This window comes from Diadema setosum, chromosome 6 (assembly GCF_964275005.1).
Source record: "Diadema setosum chromosome 6, eeDiaSeto1, whole genome shotgun sequence".
NCBI classification, from domain to species: Eukaryota; Metazoa; Echinodermata; class Echinoidea; order Diadematoida; family Diadematidae; genus Diadema; species Diadema setosum.
In genome coordinates this window covers 31,655,326-31,665,244 of record NC_092690.1, presented here as the reverse complement: position 1 = coordinate 31,665,244, position 9,919 = coordinate 31,655,326, and positions in this window count along the sequence as shown.

The following is a 9,919-nucleotide window of genomic DNA, read 5'->3' as shown; positions in this document are numbered from 1 at the left end:
TCAATTTCAAATTGTTATGAAGAGGTATTTTCTTATGTTAATAGGCCTAATAAAGGTGTGTGTGATCTAATTTTAGTAACCATGTCTTCAAATGCAGTACAACATTTTGCTGGTATATAAAAGAATGTGATACAGATTCATCAATCGGGATTAGGATAAAGTATAGGTATAGGTGGTAGGACATTAGGAACAGGTTTGGATAGGATTATATAGGATTAGGGTTATGGTACAGTAATCCCAGATTGTGGCTGTATAATCTCGCAATCATATTTACTCAAATGCCAAATAAAAATGAGCATTGGACGTTTTAAAGAGGGTTCTAAAGGAGGTTCTAGACGGATATGAAACGTTCTCTAAACGTTCTGGAACGGGTTATTAGACCTTTTTTTTTAGACATAAAACCTTTTTTTTTCAACGTTCTAGCGGGTTTTCAAAGGTTTTCTGGACGTCCACAGAACATTTTTGATATATGTGACCGTGCACCTCAAAACGAACATAAAGTCACACACATTGGTTTTGCGTGAGGACTGAAAATAAGTGAAATGGGTCATCCTAGCCAAACTTGACTTTTTCATATTTTCTGAAAAAGCGGGTCTTCTTTTACATTATGCTAAAATTTGGTATTTAAAACGGGCAGGAAAGTGTGTTTTTTAGCAGTTTATCTCGAACATTTTTGATAGAATAGTGTGATTAGGTGTGTCTTTAGAATCCCTTTTTCATTTCTGAAAAACCTTGTCCACACTCTTCACTTTCAACTCTAATAACTTTTGAAAGTATAGTGCTACTGTTTGAAAGTTGGCACTAATTATGGACAGAATGTGTTAATGAGGCATGCTTACTATGAGTTTAATCTGATAATCCCTTCATTGTTGTTACTCTGGTGGTTTATTTCCTGTTTTTTGTCCCATTCATCGCACAGCCAGCACGGTTTGGTAAAGATTAAGCGCTTGAATAGACACTGTACTTCAGAGCCTCTTTTCTCAGTTCACACTTTTCCTGAGTTTGTGCTTTCTTTCCAATATTTAGATAGGTTAGGAGAGTCCATTTGATTTGAGTTATACATCATTTTAAAGCTTAAAGTCTACTCTTTCAGAATATGGTCTTAACTAAATATCCATGTCTGGCGACTTTTTGTTTGTTTTGAGGTGCACGGTCACATATTTAAAAGGTTCAACTGACGTCTAAACGTCCGCAAGGTTTTCTGCAGGTTCTTTAAAATTCCTCATGTTTTTTTTTATCGTTTTATCAAATGTGTAGAAGGCGTTTTCATAACGTCCATTTAGAACGTTTTAAATACGTCGAAAGCCTTCCACAAAAAGACGTTCTGAAAACTTTTTGACAAAACGTCCAAATAACGAACTGGGAACGTTTCAATAATGGGCTCCATAAGATGGCACCCCGGATTCGCCGTCTAAAAGCCCCCTCACACCTGAGCGAATTGCCTGAAATATGACTTGCGATGGCTGGCGAAAGGCATTTTTGGAAAAATCGTTTTCAATGGTAATTGATAGTAAGTCATATATACCCTTCGCGTTTGGGTTCGTACACCTTCTGAACTAACAGTTGCGATTATTCAAATTCGCGCGGGATTTTTGAACATGTTTAAAATTTCCCGACGAATTGAAAAATCGTCGGTCATTTGCATCTCTTATTTACTCTGCGGTAATCGTTCGTTTATCGTTCGTGTGCTATTGTCACGCATAGTCCCTCATCGCGCTTTTGCCAAGGTGGACCGATCTCTAAAGAACCCTAAACGAAGCAACACGATGACTAAATATGTCCTGCGCATAGAAACGAAGATATTATGACAAACGTATTTTCGCTTGCCATCTTCTATGCGAAGGGAAACTAAGACTGATTTTTACTAAATTGGAAAGGCAATGCATACACAAAGGCAAGTCTAGGAGATACTATGACAAACTATGGATTGCGAAGTGATACGAATACGAGCGAATGACCAGACGAAAAAAAAATGGCGAATGCTGAGCTGCTCTCTGTGACCAGCCACTCACCACGCTACTCATATATAAACATTCCACCTGAAAGTTTCAAAGTTTCTTCAGAAAAATGGGAGATGCAGCCCGCCTCAGAGTCCAGTATCTACTGGCAATGGCTCAGAATGATATTGTACATCAGCAGCTAAACCTACACCAGTTCATCAGAGGCCGATTCAGATGGAGACGAGGCTTCAGACGACGTTGTATCTGGAGAAGGACGTGGCTGAACCCTGTCAGAAGAAGGGCTTTTGGAAACTACGACCAGCTGTTGGTTGAGCTCCGAAGAGAAGACCCTTCGACTTTCAAGAAATTTCTCTGCATGCCCCCTGAACTCTACGATGAAATCCTGGGGAGGGTCAGAGGAAGAATCAGGAGGCAGTACACCTGGTACAGGGAGCCGCTGGAAGAAGGTCTCCAGTTGGCAGCTACTCTCCGTCATCTTGTGTGTGGCATCAAGTACTCCGACATCGTGCAGTATGTTGGGTAGTTGGTAGGGAAGTGTGTCAGGCCATATGTGACGAGTATGCAGACGAAGTCATGACAGCCCCTTCAACCCCTGATGGGTGGAAACAACTTCCTGGTGGATTCTACAAGCGGTGAAATTTTCCCCACTGTGTGGCAGCTATTGATGGCAAGCATGAGTGGTCATCAGAAAGCCTCCTCTGTCCGGCTCGCTATGCTGCAACTACAAGGGCTTTTTTTTAGTATAATCCTGTTGGCTATAGTGGACAGTGACTACAAATTTATCTGGTGCGATGTTGGTGGTAGGTATGATACAATAGGGGAAAGAAGGTAGGTCGAGTCAATTTAGGGTTACGTCAGATTTGTTACCACCTCACCTCAATTATTACTGTTTTAATTTTTTTTTTTTTTGCTAAAATGATAGCAATTGGGCATTTCATCTCAGTTTTTGCTTGATACCCTTTTTCTTCTTCAAAAAGCGCTTTAAGAATGATTGATAATGTTGGATATTTATTTCACACAAATGATACTTTGTGTAGAAGCAAAAATCTGAAATTGATTGATTTGTTTCATTATAATGTTGGTATTGTTATGTATAAATTTTCAATTGATGAGCTTCCTGACATTTTTGCACATATGTTCGTAAGAAATAACTCTCTTCATATCTACCCAACTCGTTATCGTGATGACTATCACCTTCCACGTATACTCGCACAATTTTTGCGAGAAAAATATTAATGATGCCAAAAATACTGGAATCTTCCGGCTGATTTTACTGTTTATCTTTGTCGTCCTTTAAATGTAAATGCTGGGTGGAAGATTTCTCTGGCCGCACTGAAATCTGGACGGACCTGGTCGCTTTTAAACTTCCCGAGGAGAGCACACACACATACGAGAACGCCTGATCTATTCTTTCGTCTTCGTTTCCAATCGCACGCCATATCAAACCATTGCTCATTGTTCGTTCGTCTTATCGGGTCATATCAACCCTTCGCTCGCCTTCGGCCGCAATTTACTCGAAGAAGTGAACCGAAAAATCGTTATCCTTCGCATGTAATATTTATCCTTCGCTTACCGTTCGTTAATCATATTTGACTTTAGTTTATAATCGGATGATTTGAATGCAAGTTTATTTGAAATCGTTAAATTCGCGGGCATTTCGTGCGTTTTTCCCATTCGTCCGCCTTCGTCCCCCTACATTCGCTCAGGTGTGAGGGGGCATTAAAGCAAACGCCAAAATACAGTCACAGACGTATATTTTCTCGGAGCAGTTAGCTCTATCACGCCCAGTTTTACAGACGAAGATTATGTCAGGATTCCTGATTCTTAGGCTTTGGGGCCCCTCCATATCTAGTGTATTGCAGGCCTACCAATGCATATTTGAACAAAGTGACATCCTCTCACCCTAGGGATATTACGTGGCAAGTGTGTTGAAAATATATCATTGCTTTACAAAGAGTATTCTGAATATGAAGCTTACGCACATGAATACAATATAAAAAATAATGAATAAATGAAAATAACAATGAAAGGGTCAGACGATAAGCACGCCTGATTAATCTCATACGCCTAACACAGTCACGCGCACACCACACACAACACGCGCGCACATGCAGACACAAACACTAAAGGCCCATTCACAAGCACACACCCACACGGTCATACTAATCTAACATTCCATCTGCTCCTGCAAGGTACTATTATCATATTGATAAGTACTGAGCTGCTTCCACTGTATTTTCTCTTCAGTCTTCTCTTTCCATCTACACAGACCGTTATAGATGTCTTCAGGTGTTATCACCAACTGACAGTCATCACCAAGTCCCTTCTGGTAGGGGACGAACTGGGTGGGGTCATTAAGTGGTGTTACCGAAACATATTCATCTCCCAGTTCCTTTTCGTCAATGAGAAACTGTTTGAGGGCCCCAGCGAGGTTGTTGTAATTATCTTTCTGGTTACACATCTCCCAAAGCTCAACGTAGGAAATTGGTCCTGTGAACGAGAAATACAAATCAGCTTTTGACCCTTTCAGGGTCAAGTACTTATAATAACTACCTGTCTTTCACTGCGAAGTCTGGTTAAACGACAATCATTCTGCATGATATCTACCATCCTTGTCTATTGCAAATTTAAAGTGGATAACCTTTCATTTTTAGTTATTGTTTAATACCAAATTTATCCGGACATACCGATCAAGTAGAATGTAAGATTACTGTTGACTGTGCAATCACCTTTGCTGGATACTAACCGGAAGAATTTAGGGACAATGACATCATTGAAATGTATGAGAGGAAATTGTCACAAGAGGGTAAATCTCAGCGACTACGTACGAGACTAAATTAGCTATACAATCAGTGATAAACACTTGGTAATCATGTAAACGGACAGTAAGGAAAATCATAAGGGTACCCGTTACTCGTCATGAAGAGCACATTAACAATCAAAGTCAAAGTATACAAAGAAACTGCGACGCTAATTCAAAAACCTATTTCTGATGTCAAACAAGTAATAAGTGCTATGGTATTGCATCATGTTCACTTACCAGAGTAATTTGACAGGCTGACTTTCTGCTTCAGCGTTTGCTTCCCTAACAACGAAAATGCGTAAAACTGTAAAATCACGTACCACATTGTTTCCGTAATGGGTCTATACACATGACGATATTAGACATTATAGACAAGGTACTGAAGGGCTATAACCATGCAATGGATATATGGGCCATTCTCAGATTAAGTGTTCAATTCCATGTGAGTAAAACCGAAAAATCAACCACAAAGTAATACATTCAAAGATGTGTTTTCGGAAACTTCAAAACCGGTCAAATACGAAACAAAAAGTGGAACATTCTAAATGATGGTCATTCATTGAGTAAAAATGAATGGAAATAGAGCATCATATATGATTTTTGATCACCAATCAGATACGTTACCGCAAATTTACATGTTGTAATGGACTACTAACTCTGAATTAAATTTATTGTTTTGATCCAATTTCTGTTCAGGAAAATACATCTGTCCCCCCTAAAGATATTGGGGTTTTTCAAGAGGTAAAGATGTTGTCATCCCTTGCTAATTGGTAGAAATTATTTCTGTGTGGTAGGTTGAAATATGCTTTTTGCTGAAAGGAAATATAACCTTAAGATTCACTTTGTATTTTTAGCAAATTTCGCTTACAAATAAAGTTTCGAATCCCACAAATCATGCAAAGGGAACGATCAGATCTGGAATTTCCACAGGAAACAAATATGAATTGCTTTCCTGGGGAAATAACTATTGAAAAACATCGAATCACCTTTGGTAACGTATCTGGTAAAATATGAGTAATAATTTTAGTTGTGTATGAATTAATAAATATCACCTGTTTAATTATTGACCTCATGAATTGATGTAAAAATGAATGATGTAAGCCCAAATTAACAATTTTAAACATTGTACGTAATATTTAAACTATGAAATGTCGTGGAAAAGAGCCCTAAATGTGAAAGCTGAGTTCTTCATTCACAGAATATTCTCATCTTACGTCTAAATGTATTTATCCATCTGACTATAAATATTCATTAAGTTTTGATGGATAATGCAAACAAGGTTTAAAAAATATATTTTTGCAGGCACTTAGAAGGAAGTAGGTACAGTCTCTATGAACTCGATATGCTAAACAGTTGTTTGACCTATGGTAACGTATTTGGCTCATCCCTTTTAATGAAAATGAATAAATAATTGTTCAACTTATCAATGAATCTTGAGTAGTTCTTCGTATGTTGAAAAGCACTAGAATAAATATGCAACAGAACACTGGAACTTTTCTCGGAAGCGTTTCATAAACTACTTTTTACTCTTTCAAAGTTTGGTAACGTATCTGGCGTACCGTAAATGAATCTGTCGGTGAAGTTACAGAGCAATTTCTACTGAACATTCTTCATTTGAACATAACTTTAATTTTTTATGGAAGCGTCATTCTATGCAGAATTGTTTTATGAACACTTTGTTTTACATAACATTATTTGTCACCGTGGGTGCCCTGAATTATACGTAACGTATCTGCTAAATCTGAAAAGCAAAAAACTGATATGCTGAATCTTAGCTTCGTCTTGTAAAATAAACGTTCAAAGTTGTTGCATAGAATATGAAAGTGGCTGGGTTTTATAGAATAGAACTTTGGAGTTTATGAACACACAACGATTTGTTTGTAAAAACATTTACAATTTCTTTTCAGCATTTTGATTATATGGTAACGTATCTGTTAGAAAACTTGGCATTAAATTGTGAGACACTGACGCACAAAGAAAAATCATGTGGAAGTGTTGCTCTTTTTCACCTCTCTGTCCTTTTGGTGTAAGAATATAATCCTGAGGTCCAACAAAACGAAGCATGTAATGTGTAGGGATGAATTTTGACCAGATTTTGATCCCCAGAAAGCACAAGACCAATGAGCAAAATTCGGTCACGTATCTGGGGTAACGTATCTGTGGTAACGTATATGGTCGATCATATTATTATGAGAGCGATATCTACCAAATATTTCTCACTTGTACTAAACTTTAATGTTGAATCGATGCGTCATTCCGAGGAGTAATGTATGATATACAATTTGTCTGACATTGCAACATCTGTCGCAGTGGGTGGCGTGAAAAGTATGTAACGTATCTGTCCAAATAAAAGTGTAGAAAACCGATATTTCAAACATTGTACCGTATTCTCAATAAAGAGCTGTTGCACAAAAAATCTAAGTACCTGCAGTGTATGAAGTATATCCTCAGGGTTTCATATACACAGGGTCATTGCATAGTCTTGTTATTTTCGCAATGCTGTAACAGTAAAGAAACTGGTAACGTATCTGGCGGTGAATTTGGCGACAGGTTTCAAAAGGCTATAAAAACAGAAGTCAATAAAAATTTTGGAACTTTTTGAGTATTGTGATTAGCACATATGATATGCTCATCGTCCATGAAAATGATATTTGGAAAGTGTGTTTGTGGACGGAGAGGAGCAATAAAACATAATTCTGAAATAGCCGGCGACACTGCGTTTTGGGGGTCTTAACGAAGTTTAACAGCAAAATTTTATACAAAAAGGCAGACAACCTCATTTGATCGTGTTTATTTTTAACAAATAAAGTCCTCGTGATATATTATAAACATTTAAATAGTATCTAATAGGTTTCAGGGAACCGCAAACTGTCATGGAATGTCGGCGACACCAAAATTCCGTATTTGAACGCTTTTACTGAGAATGGGCCATATGCGGAATGCCTGGGAAACATTTTCCCTGATCTTGTATGTACACACATGCTGCAGAAGAATCTTGAGTACAGTCAATGAAGTCAAATCATTACCAATTATTGAGCGTACCCTTTGATTTACAATATTTAGTCTTTCAAGACTTACTTGTGCTTTTTTAAATCGTGGTTTTCGAACGCTCCTCATAATGAGCAGCGATTGAAAATTGATTCATTTGGGCCAACTTTCTCTCCCCACTTTAGCCTGAGTCTTTACCTTTTTCTGAACTATGGAGTATCGCAATACTTTCGTCCCTTTGCTGAACTATCGCAATACTTTCGTCCCTTAGCCGCTAGAACGTGTTATTGAAATAAAACTTTTTTTTTTTACGTGAATATAAAAAATGAACGTTTTTGATAATCACATTTTTTTTCTCGGACGGAGAGATCACATATATTACAAACGCACCGACAACACGAATAAGATGTTTTCAGCAATACCTTGCAATGAGGGATCCAGGGGAAACGCACCGGGCGCGCGCAAGGCGCCCCCTCTTCATGGAATTCCTGAATCCGCCCCTTCCACGTCAAAAACTTTTTTTTTTTAACAGAGCCTACATCCATACAATGAGTCCGTGATATACGTGGTAATACCAACTGGATCGCATGAGACTGTCGGCGATTATAATCATCATGTGAATATGTCTCTTTGTATAACATGCAAGAGCACTTACATGCTGTAGCTCATATTCGTGAAACCTCTTTTTCTTCTCTAAATCTGATTATATCTGTCTCACTCTTTGTATAGTTTCTTGTCGTTTCCATCCCGTAAAGTGCCAGCATGGAAATGGCGTTTTTATTGATATGCATTGCCGACTACATTACAAAAAAAAAAGAGAAAAAGAAAACAGTGAGGTGGTAGCGTTGTCACTTACGTTTTTTGCAGCGCCAGCAGAAAACGACAACCGAAAGAAAGATTGCAACGATAGCTGCAAAGATAACACCAACAATGAGTCCTGTAAATGAAAAACAAAAAAGAACATCACTGATAAAGTAGGACAAGAAGATATTATGCAGTATGTCCCAATAGAAAAAATTCAAAAAAAAATTGCAGTGACAACTTCCAACATAATTAAACTGCCTGAATGATGTTTCAGGGTTTAAAAGGATAACAGCTCAGCTATTATTCAGATAATCCCATTCAATTTAAATAAGTGGTCAGAGAGAAATGTGGATCGTTGTAAGTAATGTCATGGGTCTGATTCCTCCAAGTTTAGCACTTGGTTGTTTTTGGAACTGCATAACGTGTGAACACAATGGACAAAACTTGGAGGGAAGGGATTCATGACATTCTCTACAAAAAGCCTCATTTCTCTTTGACCAGTGAAGCAAGTCATATGGGGTTTCCTGTAAGGCAAGGTTATAAGTTATAGTTACATTCCGTAAAACTGTATGTGGATTGATACACTATTATTAAAGTTACAATTTATTGCGAAGGGTACCTTTTTTGTTTTTGTTCTTGTTTTTGTTTTTGTTTTGTTTTGTTTGTTTTGTTTGTTGTTGTTGTTGTTGTTGTTGTTTTGTTTTTTGTTTTTGCTTTTTTTTTTTGGGGGGGGGGGAGGTTCATACGATAGTACGGTAATACAAGGGGCGGAGCCTTTTGCACTGTCAGTTACATTAAATTGCTACCATACGTGCACTAGCTTCCATTACATGTATATGGCACTACATCAAATAATGCATGAAGTAAAAAGAAACGTCCTTTCTGCTGTTCAAGTTTTCGGCATCACCACCCTAATATTTTAATGCAATGTTTCCACGATATCAATGTTTTCATGATGATCCTACTAGTTGGTCTAATGAGTTTCATCTAGCCCTTTTGAGAACCTTATTAGCTCAGAATACATTTATATACACCGGTCCTACATTTTGGAATTCATTGAGTTCTAAAATGTAAAAAAACAAAACAAAACAAAACAAAACAAAACAAAAAATAGCCATATTATTTTAAGCGTAATCTGAAACCTTTTTGTTAAATTCTGGCTGAGATATTTATTTTCATAACCTACATAGGTTACAGCAAACATAAGGTTCATCATCAGTTATTGAGTTCATCTTTACGCAATAAAAAAACGGCATTATAAAGTAATGAAATGCGGCATTTTATATCCATAATTTTTCAACAATTGCGTGCAGTCACTAGCTGTCCGAAATACTTCCTCAATCCCTCTTCCATTTCTCTTGTT